General features: G+C 46.2%; 1 long non-coding RNA gene across 2 annotated transcripts; it reads right to left on the reverse strand.

Annotated features, from left to right (window-relative positions):
- Nucleotides 1–9,359: 9,359 nt before the first annotated feature.
- On the reverse strand, nt 9,360–10,146 carry LOC123106248 (uncharacterized). 2 transcript variants are annotated; one of them, XR_006451249.1, is made up of 3 exons: nt 9,834–10,146; nt 9,651–9,763; nt 9,360–9,504 (listed from the first exon to the last, which is right to left on the reverse strand). It is a non-coding gene; the product is annotated as an uncharacterized lncRNA (long non-coding RNA). The 2 variants fall into 2 exon arrangements; XR_006451250.1 differs by lacking the exon at nt 9,360–9,504 and adding an exon at nt 9,518–9,567.
- Nucleotides 10,147–16,785: the final 6,639 nt, after the last annotated feature.

A 16,785-nucleotide genomic window follows, 5' to 3' on the forward strand; every position in this document is an offset into this window, starting at 1 on the left:
CATACTCATATATAGTGAAGTTAACGCACATGTGAATAACCATTGATAATATATAAGTATAGAAGATCGTTTGTAGCCGTTTTTCGATAAGTAAGAGTGTCGAACCCAATGAAAAGCTAAAGGTAGAGTTTACATTCTCTTCAAGTTCTATCGATCATCGATACAACTCTGCGTACATTAATATTTGATTTACCTATAAATAAGTAATAAGCTATATAAGGTCTTTCAAGTATGTACGTACTTTGTATATGTGGGAAGCTTCCTTCGGCCTTCTATTTATCTCTACTCTTATAAAAAAATCGAGTTGATGATGATGGTGTGTCTGCCATCTTATAATATAGACCGTCCGATCTATATCTGACGGTTAGAAAGCAAACTATGACAATTTCATAAAAGATACCCGCATCTCTCTCCACATTTACAGATAAGGCCTTGCCTCGTTCATCCTGATCTCCCACAACCTCATTGCCGAGCAATTAAAAAAGGAAGCCTCTGAAACAGTCTGGCGTGGTGGCCACTGCCGGAGCTGTCCATCCCCATGCCTCCGCCCAGTCCGACCACCAGTCACTACCACACCCCACTCCTCCTCACCTGTTAGAGCAATCTTGATGATTAAGTTGTGTTTAGCATGCGCTTAGTGCTAAGAGTCAAAGTCCAGTTGAAGTACTAGTGGGTTACGTACGTGGCTATTGCTATGTACTAGTCCTGCAAGTTGCCGTGAGTCAGCTCATGAGTCTGGTACGTGTAGGAGATTAGGAGTACAAGTTATTGGTACTAGTCGTCAACCCGTGCACCTGCACGGGCTAGTAGTAATAATGTCACTATCATACGCTAACTCCGAAGTCACATATGAATGCAATTGGAGAAATTTAAATAATACACTTTGAGCATTGCCATGACATTAACATTCATTGAGTTCTCATCTACTCCCTCCGTTCCAAAATAGATGACCCAACTTTATACTAAAGTTAGTACAAAGTTGAGTCATCTATTTTGGAACGGAGGGAGTAACTGTTTGCATTTCCTAAATGCTTCTGAATCAAATCAGTATTGCATTTTTTAATAAATTAGGCACACTCTCGGGTCAGTTGAGAAGAGTCTGTTTAACAGTAAAGTAAAGCAACATATGTTGTGCAGTGAGGAGAAAATATGGTCCTTTAATAATTTTGTGTCTTGCAAGGCCAGACCATCAAAGGGAAAATAAACATTTTATGGCCGCAAATATACATTTGTTTCTTTATCAAGATTGTGATCCCACAAAAGGGATCATAACAATGCATGATGTTTATCTTTTTTGTGTAAATACAGGTGCTACTGACTATAAAATGACAAACTGAAAAAAGTAAATGTTGATTTCCTTCACAATGCCATCAAAAGCAAGGCTCTCTGATGCCTGCCTGCACCTCCAAGGCAGGGTCGCTCTCTAGCCTAGCTGCTCTTCCACCTCAAACATGTGAATAGCATTGTTTTTCCGAGCATGCCCCAACTGATTCTGTAATTGTGTAAATTATAAGAAAATATACATCTCTTTTTCATAGCTCATCAATGCAATTTATCCGTAATTTATTTTTCTTTGTAGAGAACAGAGTGGCAACAACAGTAAGTGAAATTACAGTAACTAAACCTTGACTTGCATTTCTGTAGCATTTTGATTAGGCTCAAAATAAAACAACGTCAAATGTCCCATAATAGGAAAACCATAGATATGTACACATTGTTTAACTCAACATGTACAAATTTTTAATATGTCATGGGTCCTTACACGCTTTAGGCACATTAATCCATTAACTCCATGTACTATGTACGGACACGCACGGTTGAACCCATATGATCGAAGAGGAGAATACCGTTTGATATGTCTCCTTTTTATTTATTTCCCCTATTTCGTCAAATCCTACCCATGGGTGTATTAAGATTATCAGAGGATCAACATTCAACTAATGATCAATATAATACAATGTTGGTTGAATTACTAATGATCAGATAATGCAATGTAGGAAATATGGAATCCTGTTAATAGCTTGATTAGATCAGTAAACAACATAGATTTACCCCAATGGCAGTGTTAATACGAAAATAACACAAATCGAGAGACTAAAAGCTTGGTGGTACGTAGGACAGAGTGGCTGCAAGTCGCCGTGACACCAGTCTCTTGTCTTCAGTCACAAAGCATACAATTCCTGCCAGATCAATTTTCAACCATGCTTAGCAAAATATCTGGAAAATAAATCTTTCTTATAATTGTACATCAATAGCAGAAATAAAGATTGACTGTTACAGATTAGCAAACGTAGTACGGACTCCCTTCTCCAATTCATCTTGAAATTACGATATTAATGAACAAAGTCTGTCAATTTTGTTGTAGCAATCACATACAATCATACAATATCTCTCAGCAACTGTAATCTAATGCTCTTTTGTCCGTACACTGTACTATAGCTGATTTTCTCGTTCCTATCTCTGTTGCTACAGCTTAACTGTTTTGTGTTACAATACAATGATAGGATTCTACCATGTTGTAGATAGTTTTTCTGAGCATCATTCTCGCGAACAGATATACTACGACACAAAAGATATAGACTCCGTAAAGGAAAATACATAAGAAATGATCAGTGACAAACAATATCATTTATGTACTGTAAGAATTCAACTATTCGCGCTTGAAGGTATCTACTATTCATGCTTGAAGGCCAGCCAGGTAGATGACTATCGATAAAAATGTGTAGTTATCAGCAACCATCATTCTGAATGCTATTATTGCATAATAGATCTCCTATTTCCCACCAAAAAAAAGGCAACAATCGGTTCGACGCTATTTACTTTTTATAATTTCTTATACTGCAGCTATGTTGCCCTTTCTAGATTAATACAACTCTTGGTGTATACTATACTGCAACTTATTTTGCAAAGCAAAAAATCAAGAGTGTCAGGCGGCCTAGGGCATCTCATATGTAAATCAATTATACTAATTACCTTAGAACTAAAAAATAGATGCCAGATAATTAGCACATCTGACTCAACTGAATACACACTCCTTGACTCATAAATCACATGGTTAAAGTAACAAACTAATACTCTCGTCATGTCAGACTAAGTCCTTTCTAATGAAAGCGAAAAGGAAAATATATCATACTTCCTCGGTAAGATTGAATAGAAACAAACCATATAATTCATGACAAACTGCCCACTCCAATCTTCCATAAAAAAAAACAAATGTTGCAAGACAACTACGTACAGTCATGGAGTTCATAAGCTGTCAGATTTGACTATGAAGAGGTAGAAAGAAGTACCTGGTCAGATCAGAGAGGGAGACACTATTGTCTCATAGCGCAAAAAGACACCCCTAGTCAGTCTCCCGTAACATAGCATGGCCATCCTCCTTCCATTGCCCCCTCTGCACCAATCCCCCCAAGCTACATACAGTCACATTTGGGTAGGTTGAATTGAAATAAACTGACCCAACGCTGTCCTGCAGCCACAAACGTGTGCTCACCAACATATTTAATAAGTTTCGGACATACAAATATATGCATCTGCAATTAGTTAGGAATTGAATCAAGCTTTTTTTGGCAGAAGGAACCTAGGATCGAGTTTTTGAGATAGGATCATAAACCATTGGAGAAGAAACCGGCGGCAACACAGTGGGCGTTCATCGCACAAAGAACGCAGTGGAGATCTTGGCCAGGAAAGGAGATGACTTGACGTGCGGAGATGTGCTGGCTGAGTTTGGATTTGATGTGGATGTGAAGGAGGCAGTGGAGACTGGAGACCTTCGCCAAGAGCGTGGATGAGGAAGGGGATATGCTGGAGGCAGCGAAGACTTGGGGAGAAGTCCGAGGCAGAGACACTGCGATGCCATCAATCTGTTGTACTTCCTCCACCCTGCACCCTCGCGAACAATGACTGCAGTTCGATCCGACTCAACACTTCTTCTCCACTGCATCGCCCATCCTAGATTGTAGTCTGATCGGGTCATGCATGGAAGGATCTCTTCCTCCAGTTCATCATGGTTCAAGCTTCAAGGAAGGGGAAAAGAGAGAAGTTGGATGGATCGTTTCTGTAGATAGATTGCTGCTTCTTTTTCCTTTTTGGGATATAAGGAGATTGATTGCTGAGCAAAGGGAGGAGGTGGTGTCTGCGAGGAAGAGTTTTGTTTTGAGGAAGAGTTTGCTAAATAGGTGGGACAACACGCAAGGACTCCTCGAGATTTTTTCTCCTCGAGTTTATTTCACTTAGGATTTCACGAGTTGATCTAGACCGGTAATTATTTGGTCCCGCTAGATAAACGGCTTGTAAATTCTAATTAACGTGAGATTTTTTAGGGAGTCCATGATTAGTATAGGTATAGATAGATAGATAGATAGATAGATAGATAGATAGATAGATAGATACTAGCAAAAGGCCCGTGCGTTGCAACGGATGAACAACAAAAACTCACAAAAATTATAATGTCTGACATAAAATGCACTCGTATGAACCGAAATCAGCAGCGCTCGGATATTATTTTGTCAACACAAACAGATGGGGTTACAATGGGTACGAATGATTGAAAATTTTAATCAAGAAAATAAAAGAAGAAAAAAAATATGGAACAAAAACCATCAATCCTGTGCATGTATCCAACTTCGTCGAGATGAAAAGGAAATGTAGAACCAAGCTCGTCAATCGTGTGCAATTGTGCATGTAGATACGGAGAAGCAAACAGATGCATGCAACGGCCATAATCAAGCATTTAATCCTTTTGTAGCTTTCTCGTTAAAAAAAATCCTTTTTCTAGCTAATTCCTCCTAAGTTAGTTAACTTCTTTCTTTAATCTCGTTTTTTGCATGGCGAGAATCAAGCCTTGAGTCTCCAGCCCGCGCTTGGGCACCAGCCGTCTCACACACAGGCAACGCGTGTCGTTTGGCCGCTCTTCCCTCCGACCTTATCTTCTCAGCCCCCTCCTCTCATCCTCTCGTCTCTTCCCCACACCTTTCTTCTCCCCATCCCCAATTCCCTTCTTTTCTCAGCACCCGATCCATCGTGCACGCCGCCCGCTACCGGAGCTCCAACGCGCCTCTCCTCCTCCCTCGTTTCTCTCTCCTCTGCCTCTCAGTTCTTTCTCTTTTCCCTTGTCCATGAGAAGGAGCACGCAAAGAGCCTCGCCGCTGCTGCCACCACCACCACGGTTGTCTTCACGCCACCGCCGCCTCCGAGTTCGCCAGCCGCTGCTCAGATCTGCGGGATCCATGTCCCCAAGCCGCCGGTGTCCGTCCTCCGTCCCGGATCTGGCTTGTCCACGCCCTTCGGCCTCCCCTGCGACCAGCGCCGGCACCCTCCCCACTGCCTCGTCTACATGCGTGAGGACAACGATGACAGCGCCACCATCGACCGTCTGGGCCGTCCCTTGGCCTTGCTCGCGTGGGCCGCCGCGTGGGCAAGCCAGTCGTCGCCGGCGGGAGCGATAGTGAACGGGACTACTCTTTGCATTCAATCTATCCCGTCTGCATCTTTGTTTTCCTCACCGGACTGACGTTGAATAATACCAAATTACAGGGTGTTATTTGCATAAGCGAAACGTTTTCTCCTATAATCCACTTAAAATAGGATGGCGGATTTAATTACTGAAAACACAAGGGCTTTTTTGAAAAAATGTGTGACGTACGACCAGAAGCACTCCGTGCTTTATTAGTACTAGTAAATATGCCCGTGCGTTGCAACGGGATAACCAAATTGCTTAGGTTGTGTCTTCTTCGATTTCAACCACCGTCCAACCAGAACCCGATGTGGCATAACAGCATTTGGATTGTACCGCTATGTGCAGTAGTGGCATGGCATGGCATGTAGATTGTGTCTAGCATAAGCCGGAAGCAAGTATCTCAATGTATTTTTCCATCCTCATCTAAAGCAGGGCAGCTCGCAGACATGTCAAAATGGCCTCTATTAGCATTCCCCGATATAAATTGTTAACATAAAAGATTAATTCATTTCCTTTACAACGAACACGGCTGTCCCCCCATTAGCAAAAAATGCTGATAGTACATCAAGGCTTTCATCTACAACGTCCGAGGCCAAAGAATCTGAGCATGTACCTTCGGAAGTAAGCACACTATACGAAACAGAGAAGCAAACAAAAATAGAGTACACTTCTACTTTGGGAGCTCCAACACCAACAAAAGCTTGCCACAACTGTTATCACAAAAGCTACTGAATGAGCCAAGCAAAAAAATAGAAAGGTTATAGAAAACAGTCTGTACATCTCCCTCAAAGCCAACAACGATCCTCCATGGACAAGACACTTCATGGTGGATTAACCTTATGTGGAACACAGAACTCATCATGTGAGTCCACGTCGCCTGAATGCCCCTCTTGGCTAGGGTCAACCTTCTCTGGATCATAGAACTCATCATGTGAGTCCGCTAGCACCTTGCTCTCTTACAACAAAGGGAACCTGTTTATAAGAACCCGGATAACCCAAGTACTCCAAAAGTTGTCCTAATTTTTGCATGACAATGGTTTTAAAGTCTGACTACTTATTGGTTGCATGGCAGCATGGACTACTCGTTCTTATAACACACATCTAATATATATTTTCCTTTATTCTGTCAATTTTTTCAGTGAGATTCTATCACACTAACATACAAATCAACACTCGTGGGTCATGCTGAATTAGCTTCCAGATACATACAAAATGTAAGTCGTAAAGACAATGGACATATCAGAATCTATGGAAGTGCATAGAGAAATCTGGGAGATGAGTTTCAGTTTTGTCAAGTTTGTTACTTTGTTTGGTGTTAACAGAGTCGATGGACATGCCAGAAGAAAAAAACAAATAGATACAGCAGGTTGATTTCCTACCAACTTGACAATGGTGTGTCATTTTTTCTGCAGTAGATTAACTCGTGAACAATGCCATCCTTGTAATCGGGGAATAATTGAAGAGAATAGTAAGCAAAGTATTCTGCCATCTCGCATGAATAGTAAGAAAAGTAGTTTAACTCCTGAACATTTTTTTCGTACAGTTTGGAAAATGCTTACTAACCGATATTCCCTCTATTCCTAAATATAAGTCTTTCTACAGATTCCACTACATACATACGGAGCAAAATGAGTGAACCTACACTCTAACATAGTCTATATACATCCGTATGTAGTTTGTATTGAAATCCCTAGAACGACTTATATTTAGAAACAGAGGGAGTAGAAGAGAAATCAATATTCTCACATTGAAGATATGAGGCAAGCACCCACCTACAATCTGTCCATCACCCCATTGGAAGCCAAGCTCCCCTTTTGCTCGGTTCCTCACTGCTGCACGTACCGATTAGTGGGGACATATTTTTTTTGTCCTATCTACTTTGGAAAAGAAGAGGTAAGGACCTACAGTACTGCAAATCTTCATATTTAAACATATTAACAATCCCTTGTTTTTCTTTCAGAAAAGCAATCCCTGGTTTTATTATAATTATAGATTATCTTAAAATCGATTTCTACTTTGTGATTTGTCAAAGCATAAAGAACTGTGTAGAATAAGAGGTCGTATTTCAATGATTTGGATGTTGCATTGACATCAGATAATTACCTACTGCATGTAATAGCTAGTGATTGATGGATGCAAGTTGGTATAACTTTAATGTCAAATGTATAGAAAAATATCCAAAGTCTACTCCTGGTGTTGCTGCAAGGATTAGATGCTGGCATGCTGTGACTGGAACCAGCAGAAATTATACAAAATGCACAATTTTAAAATTTATGAACTAATTGAGCATGTTTTTCTCTTCGTGTTGCAGGTAAACAAAAACATATAGATCAAATAAGTTAGATGAACCAGCAGATATTTTATTAGTGAGCTCTATAGATGCAGCAATCAGTAACAGACCATCTCCATGAGCTTTGACTCCATGAATAGTACTTAATACAGGAAAAAGGGAAGGCCAATATTGCTCAATTGTTACTGAAATTTTAAAGGAAATCAAGTGGCACTACAACATCAGGACATATGTGTAGAATGAAATGCCCATTGATTGCAGTAGAAGACAATTCACTTCATATCCTTTCAGAATAACACATTAACTCTTGGAGCATGTACAACAGAAATGGAACATAAAGCTAACCAAGAATACATATCCATGTGCGCCACTTTCAGAATATATGACATAGTACCTCTGAGATATCTAACTTGTTGTTTCCATGCATTCAAGAAGCACTTAATTACTTTCAGGGATCTTATTACAAATTTAATTTGTTTGATTCAAACTTATGTAGTAGCATGGCATTTTTCTGAGACATCCAAAAAAATATGTTTACATATCAAATAGGCAACACCAGTAATTATTGGTCCAAATAAGGCATGGACAGGTTTGCATCTGCTAAAGAACATTAGGCCTCCTTTGGTTTGGAGGAATTTTGTAGGATTTTTATAGGATAGGATTTTTATAGAAAAAATTCCTTCAGAGCTCTTTGGTTTGTAGGAATGAAATCCTATTCCTATGGAGGAATTCTTCCTATCCTCCACATTTCATAGGAAAATAAACATTAGCCTAGACTCAATGGAAAAAAATCCTATGGTGTGAATCAAAGGGCATCTCCTTTTCTATTTCTATGCATAGGATTTGAGATGCATGTCATCTCATATCCTATGACTTTTCTATTCCTATGATTTTTCAATCCTATGAACCAAAGGAGGCCTTATATTGTTTCTCCTATTCCACAACCTATGACCACATTTAAGCATGGACAGATTCGTGTATATGATAACAGAACAACATGCTCCATGTCATAAATCACAGGCTAGGAGGAAGCGATGCAGATGAGGGTGGATTAGCATACTTGTTAGCAGTTGTGCTTGTCAGCCTAGTGGAGGATGTAGAGGTAGGTGACAGAGCTTCTTCACCTCAGGTGACTGCACCGCCATGTTCTTACATAACATAGTATTCCTACAAATATGCAATTCAGAATAGAAAGGTACAATTATCAGGCTCAGTACCCTATTCAGAACAGAAAAACAAATCTTATTAATTGAAAGGTACCTTGTGCAGATATATAAAAGTTCAGTACCCTGTTCCTCCTTTCCAAATCTACCAGACTGCTTAATTTACAAACAAAGAAACCTGTGCTGCTTGCCATGGAAGAGATGGAGGCGGGAAAACAAAACCTTAGAAAACATGATGGTTGTATAACCCCAGAAATGTCAAGGATTTGGCATGAGTGTCACAGGCGGCCAAGCAAATCTGCTACTTATCAACACACACACGCATGCACAGTACATATTGTCAACCAAAGTAACAACAAATCAGAGACATGTGCCTCATGTTGTCCCCACAGTTCAATGGAATGGATTGTATCTAATCAGGACATCCAATCAGTGGTTTCTCATCACAAAGAACTCACGAACATGTACAACAATGGAGCAGGTACCTTTGTCTGCTTGGAGCTCCTTGTGTGGGTCATGTTGTGGATGCCCTCCATGGAAGGAAGGACCTGCTGCTGCTGCTCCAGCCCGAATCAAATCAAGGTGGTTAGACCCTACAATCCATGCATATACAATCAGGTATTTGCACTGAAGATGCAAATAGTCCACTGTAGACACTGCAGCAGAGAAGAGAGGGAGCTTCACCAATAGAGCAGAAAAATCAAATGGAATCCAACAGAGAGAAGAGAAGAAGGAAGACCTGCAGATGGTGGAGCCCTTAAGGATGATGACCTGCAGATGGTGAGGGAACCCCATCACCATCTGGAAGAAGACGGCTTGAGCTACTGGTCCATGGCGATGTTGGATGTGTGCCTGCGTGAGGGATAGAAGAGCATCAGGGAAGGGGAGGGAAGAAGGGCAGAACCATGGCATCGACACTCACCAGGGTGGAACATTGACGAGCAGCTCCATGGCGTGGGTCTCCTTGACGAGCAGGTCCGATCCAGGCGCGGATCTTTCCGCCGCCATGGATCTCCCACTCCTCTCCTCTCCTCTCGGGATTCAAGCGGTCGTCGACGGATAAGAGGAGGGGCGGAGCGGATTTTATCCATCGTCGAGGTAGCCACCACCGTCATCATCGCCGTCGGTCACCATGGCCCAGCGGCTAGGTCTTCCAGTGCGAGGAGTGAGGGAGGGAGGGAGGGCGGATCTGACCGCTGCCTGAGCTGTCGCGGGGGGAGGGGCGCCGCGGCCATGAAGGCTCGCCTCCAACTACATGGAGTGCACGCCGCCGCGCCGGATCCTTCTGTCTCCCGCGCCCGTCCATCGTCACCCGGCTCCGGCGAGCTCCTGCGTGGGTCGCCGCACCGCCCCACTTTTCTCCCTTCTTCTCAACCTCACCACCCAGTCTCTTCTCTGCCATGGATCCGCCCGGGAAGCCGCGCTCCGGCCTTCCTCGCCCCCCGCGTCGCTGCCCACCTCCGGATCCGCCTCCAAGCCCCCGCCGTGCGCGGATCCGCCCCCTGCAAGCTCCAGTCGCGCCGCCCATGTAAAAAGGACCGCGTTTTGAATATACCAAAACATAGGGTCCTTTGTGCAAAATTAAAGCGTTTTTCCAGATCCACTTAAACAGGGACTGCGGGTTGAATTCGAATAAACTGAAGGACTTTTATGCAAAATCGATAGCGACGACGGACGACCAGAAGCACTCCGTGCTTTATTAGTAGGGAAATAGGGAAAGATAGATAGATAGATAGATTGTTTAGCGTGTCCGTGTATGCTTTTGGAGTCCAAAAGGAAGTCCGTGTAAGATAGTCTTTGTGTTGGGTCGGTTGGTTCTGCATATTTATATGCACGGCACGGCCGGTTGATTGTATCAGGGAGTGGAAAACAGAAAAAGGAATAAAAAAAGGGGCACCACACGTGCCCTTCGCCAAAGTTTTTCGTGTGTGTGTTCTTCGTCTACTTTGATGTGATCGATTCTGTGGGCAGAATTCCAACAAGCGGTATCCGAGCTAGGTCGATTTGAAGGCGTGCTTGCCCCGGGGTCGCGACCCGACTAGCGCCTCGGGGCAGGCGATATAGTCGCTGGGTGGTGCAGCGACGAGGAAGAGCAGGCGATATAGTCGCTGGGTGGTGCAGCGACGAGGAAGAGCGGGTGATATGGTTACTGGGTGGTGTCGTGGTTCTAAGTCTGACAGTAATGTAGGGGGGTAGGTATGGAGAGGCAAGATCTTAGATATGGAGAAGTTGTAAGCACGTGAGGTTTATGAGTTCAGGCCCTTCTCGGAGGAAGTAATAGCCCTACGTCTCGGAGCCCGGAGGCGGTCGACTGGATTATGCGTGTATGATTTACAGGGGTGCGAACCCCTTACACTGAGGAGGGGGGTGGCTTATATAGAGTTCGCCGGACCCCTCCGGCCCTCAGTTATGGAGGGTTTAAATACATTAAGGTCGGGCGTTACTGGTAACGCCCCTAATAAAGTGCTATGATGACCATAAAAGCTACTTAATAACCGACCGTTAGCATGCAGAGTGCCTTTAGGTCTCCTGGCCGTCGAGTGGTTTGGTCTTGGTCGAGTGATTGCTTCTCGGTCGAGTATCTTCGAGTCTGTCGAGTAGAACACCCCCAAGTCGATTGAAAGGTGATTTCTTCTAGAGATGTCCTTGGGTAGGTCAGTTTGGATAGGTCCATGACCCTACCCTAGGTACATAGCTTCATCATTAGCCCCCGAATGGATCAAGGTTTGAGTGGGGAAGGGGTTGAGCACTTCTCCGACTCATTTTTCATGTCATGAGTATATCTTGTTTCGGATCAATGAACCTGAGTAATGACAACAACTTCCTTTTCAGTCGCCTTGATCCATTCTTAGTTTTTGTCGAGTGAGTTTCTTTACTTGAAAGGCTCCGAGTGACGGTGTGGAGGAGATCTTCGGTCTGACAAGTTGTTCTGCTGCCCGCAGATTCTGCAGGATCCGAATTTTGGGAAGCGCGCGGGACGGGGGAGGCCGCAGTAATCGGATGGGATAGGGCGGAGCCGCCTCGATCCCCGCGCCACCTTTTTCGCCATGTATCGCGCGCGTGGTTGTTACGGGATTTGACAGGGCCGCTCGGGCCTACTAGTCAGCCACTCGGAAGCGGCCTCATATAAGGCGTCGGACCGGGGTCTCTCGAACAGTGCGTCCCCATTATCTCTTCTCCTCTTCACGCTCCTTCGCTGCGCTCGCTGTCACCGCAGCGCCACCGCTCCGTACGCGTCTCGCCGGCAATGATGGGGAAGGAGAAGATGGCGGCTCTGGAGCGGGCGAAGAAGGCGACGGCAAAGGCGAAGGGGAAGGGTACCAGTCGGGGTGGATCTTCCTCGCGAACCGGCCTGCCGAAGGGCTAGATCCAGGGCGACTGGATCCGCTCGACGATCACTCAAGAGGATCTCGACGACCTAGCCGAAGGAGGGCTGATCCCCCACGAATCGGTGTGGCTTCCGGGGAAGGAATCCGAGCCGCAACCTCGGGAGGGTGAGCGCGTTCTCCTTGCCACCCACGTCGACCGTGGATTTTCCTTGCCTCCTCACCCTTTCTTTTGGGGATTTCTGAACTTCTTTGGGGCACAACTCCACTACTTCACTCCCAACACAATCGTTTATCTCGCCGCTTTCGTTTCTTTGTGTGAGAATTTCCTGGGTTGTCGGCCTCACTGGGGCCTTTTCAAGCACATTTTCACTTGTCGCTCTCAGACGGTGAAAAAGGCCAATCCGAGTGACGAGAGAACTCAAGTGATTCAGATGTGCGGGGGTCTTGGTGTTCAGATGAGGGGGAAAAGTTCCTTTCCGGCCATGATTCTTCCCAACTCGGTTCGCGGATGGCAGTCGACCTGGTTCTACTGCAAAGACCAGCCGATGCCAGGGCAGTCGACTGGCCTCCCTCCTTTTACCATGGACCGAGTGAGGAAACCCTCCTCTTTGAAGGTGCTCCCGGAGGAGAAGGCGCATGTGAGGGTGCTGGTCGAGCGAGTGGTCCAGCTTATCCATGACGGGGTCACTGGTATGGATCTCTTGGAAGTCTTCCTCCAGCGGCGCATCCAGCCTCTTCAAGCTCGAGACCATCCGATGTGGATGTATTCGGGTCTTGACGACTCCACTCGGATTCACCCGGAGGAGGTCGATGACGACACACTGGAGAAGTGGTTGTCGGGCATGACCGGAAATAAGGACAACCCCAGGGGAGCCGAGAGAGTTCCTCCATTCGACCAGTCCCATGTACCAGAGAAGGTCCAATTCTGAGCTTTTGATTGTAATCTGAATTCACTCGCGCAGCTGCCTATACCACATGGACTGACTTTATTCTTCCTGTTTTCTTTCAGGCCCTTATCGAAATGTATTCGATGCCCAACGGAGAGCAAGAGCAAGATCTGGAAGGAGAGGCGAGCGGCGGCGACAGTGGCGAATGGACTTCTGACGGTGAAGGGGACGGAGAAAGCGATGACCCAAGTGACGAAGAAGAAGTCGAGTCGCCCCCTCGTAGGAAGAGGTGATCCAAGCTTGGCCAAGAACGACCGAGCGCCCGTGAAAAGGCGACTGCTCAGGCTGGTCAGTCTTCAAAGCGTCCTCGGACCTCTTCACCGACCCCGACCGAAAAAGCGCCAAAGCATCCCAAAGTTGCAGAGCCGAAGACTCGGAAGGCGTTGCCGAAGATTAAGATTGACATCCCCGTCGCTTCTGCGTGAGTGTCTCCCTTTGTATTCACTCGACACCCTGTGCTGTTTGTTTTTCTTGTTTTAACCAGACGAACTTTGGAACTGGCAGCGCTGCTACTTCCGGGACCTCAGCTTACAGGGACGAGGATGAGGTAGTGGAGGATGTGGTCACTTCCAATCTAGGTATGATTTCTTCCATTCTGTCTTTATTTGGTCGATTCAACTGCAATATGCACCATTGGGTGATGTGATTTTGGCGACTGAACTTTACACATCTCCCAACATTACCGACCTCCCCGACGATGATGAAGAGCCCGAGAGGCCTTTGACGAGGAAGAATAGGCAAGCTCCTGCGAGCAAGGTGTCACAGTCGACGCCGAGGGCGGAACCAGTCGTTCAAGACACTGGCGACGCCAATCGGGGTTCTGTTACCTTCGCCGTGCCACTGTCAAGTGTCTTGCCTTCTTCGTCGACTGCTCAGGCCCCTGTCGACCCACCTTCGGTTTTTGCGACCCATCATGTCCTAGGGGACGAAGTGAATGCTGCCAGGGAAGCCATACGCCAGGCGGGCATCATGATGGAGAAGATGAAGACGGTGCGGGACGCCAGTCAGGCCGCCTACGACGCCAGCTCGGCTCTCCAAAGCAACGTTCATGTTAGTTGGTCACCGCTTGTTCTGTTAGGATATGCTATCTGAAGATTCTTTCCGAAAATCTTTGCATCTGTACACCCACTGGGTGCGTCGATTGAATTTTTGAACTAGTGGGGGCACACTGAGTGCACCCACTGGGTGTAGTCCCCGAGACTACGGTGGACTGTTGGCAGTCGACTGTAGTCTTTGTATTTTGTCGAGTGTAAACCGAACTGGTAGTTTGTCTCTTCCACTCGGTCTGGTCAAGTGGGATCAGAACCGGTGGGGGCACGCTAAGTGCACCCACTGGGTGTAGTCCCCGAGACCGCGGTCGACTGCTGGCAGTCGACTGTGATCTGAGTTCTACTTTCTCTCCTCTCTTTTTTTACTCCCTACACTCGACTTCAACGGGCCGGTCGAGTGGGATTAGAACCGCACACAAAGTGCACCCACTAGGTGTAGTCCCCGAGACTATGGTGGACTGCGGGCAGTCGACCGTAGTCTTGGTACTTATTGTCTTTGTCGTTTTTCGCTGTAAAATAACTTCTCCTCTTTGATTTTAGAAATCTTGTGATCTTGGAGCTTGCTTTGCTGAGAAACAGCAAATCCAACTGAACCTTGACTTGGAGCTGGCCAAGATAGAGCTGCAAAAGGTCAAGGACGGCGCCACTGGTAAGACGAGTTTGTCGACTGGTCTGTCTTAGGCTTGAGTACCCTTCTGCTCTTTCTGAATCAACTATCATTTCTTTACAGAAAAACTGAGAGAAGCTCTGGCGAAGAAGGATCAGGATTTGGCTGCTGCTTGAAAGGAAGCTGACGACAGAACCACTCTGGCTGAACAGAAACTGGCTTCGGTCGGCCAGTTGGAAGAAGAGAATACCAAGCTGAAATCTGCTCTGAACGAAGCCAACAAGGATTGCTCGCACTGGAAGAAGGAGAACCTCAACCTGTGCGAGAAGATGGAAGGCATCGCTCGCAGGAGGGACGATCTGGAGAGCTATCTGAGGAGCCTTGCCAAGAAGTTGTTCATCAAGCTTGAAGGTGCACATTTTGTTCCGACTAATTTTTTTTGTGTCGACTCAGCGTACGAAAATTGACTTATCCTTGGATCGTGAATGCAGAGTTTTGCCAGAACTTCAAGGAGGAGACTGGGCGGATTGAGCCAGGTTTGGACCCAATCAATTCTCCCGTGAAAGATGAAACTGCCATGAATCTGCTCCGACTGGAATCCCGCATCGACGGTGTCGTGGACTACTTGGCTCGACTGAAGGTCACCATGTCATGGATCGACCCGACACTTTGGCCAGAGTCCATGCTCCAGAATGATCTTGAGTCCCTGATGACTCGACTTAACGAAATCCCTGACCGAGTGCAGGAGTGGAAGAAATCTTCTGCATGGTGTGGTGCTGATGTGGCTCTGTCTTTGGTTCGCGTCCATTGCAAGGAGGTGCGACAAGATAAGCTGGCAGCAATCAAGGTCGCCAACACCCAGAAGCATGACTTCCGATCTTTTATGGAGACTTACATCGCTGCAGCCACTCGGATCGCCGACGGCGTCGAGTTAGATGAGTTCGTCGAGCCTTCTAGTCCTCCCCCCGCAGAGTGAACAAACTTTTATGCCTCACCTTAAATTTGCCTCGGAATGCCGAGTGGTTTTTGTAACCGTTAAACTCTTTCAGGATGAATGCCCGAGCACTTCGATCTGTGGTCCGGAACCTTTAGGATTTATCTGAACTTGGTTTATCGTTGAATATCTTCATGAATCCCCCGCCGAGTGAACTCGTTCTTCATTCGAGACAACTTTTGTATTTGTAGCGCAGCTCCGAAGGAGAAGGAAGCAGTCGACCTGCACCTCGCTCCCTTGCGGGTCGGCGATGGAGCGCACATTGTATTTGTGGCGAAGCTCCTCAGGAGAAGGTGGCAGTAGTCCTGCACCTCGTCGTCCTTGCGGAGTGGGATGGAGCGCATGTTGTATTTGTGGCGAAGCTCTCTAGGAGAAGGCGGCAGTCGACCTGCACCTTGTTACTGCAGAGCGGGATGGAGCGCACGTTGTATTTGTGGTGAAGCTCCCAAGGAGAAGGTGGCAGTCGACCTGCACCTCATCGTCCTTGAGGATTGAGATGTGTTCCGTACTTAGGCGAGTACTGGACTGCAGCTAAGCCCCCGAGTGGGAGGCTGGCTCGCCACTCGGTAGGATTTTCAAACACTTAGGCGAGTACTGGACTGCAGCTAAGCCCCCGAGTGGGAGGCTGGCTCGCCACTCGGTAGGATTTTCAAACACTTAGGCGAGTACTGGACTGCAGCTAAGCCCCCGAGCGGGAGGATCGCTCATCACTCGGTAGGATTTTCAAATACTTAGGCGAGTACTGGACTGCAGCTAAGCCCCCGAGCGGGAGGGTCGCTCACCACTCGGTAGGATTTTCAAATACTTAGGCGAGTATTGGACTGCAGCTAAGCCCCTGAGTGGGAGGTTTGCTCACCACTCGGTAGGATTTTCAAATACTTAGGCGAGTACTGGACTGCAGCTAAGCCCCAGAGCGGGAGGGTCGCTCACCACTCGGTAGGATTTTCA

This window comes from Triticum aestivum, chromosome 5A (genome assembly GCF_018294505.1).
Source record: "Triticum aestivum cultivar Chinese Spring chromosome 5A, IWGSC CS RefSeq v2.1, whole genome shotgun sequence".
NCBI classification, from domain to species: domain Eukaryota; kingdom Viridiplantae; phylum Streptophyta; class Magnoliopsida; order Poales; family Poaceae; genus Triticum; species Triticum aestivum.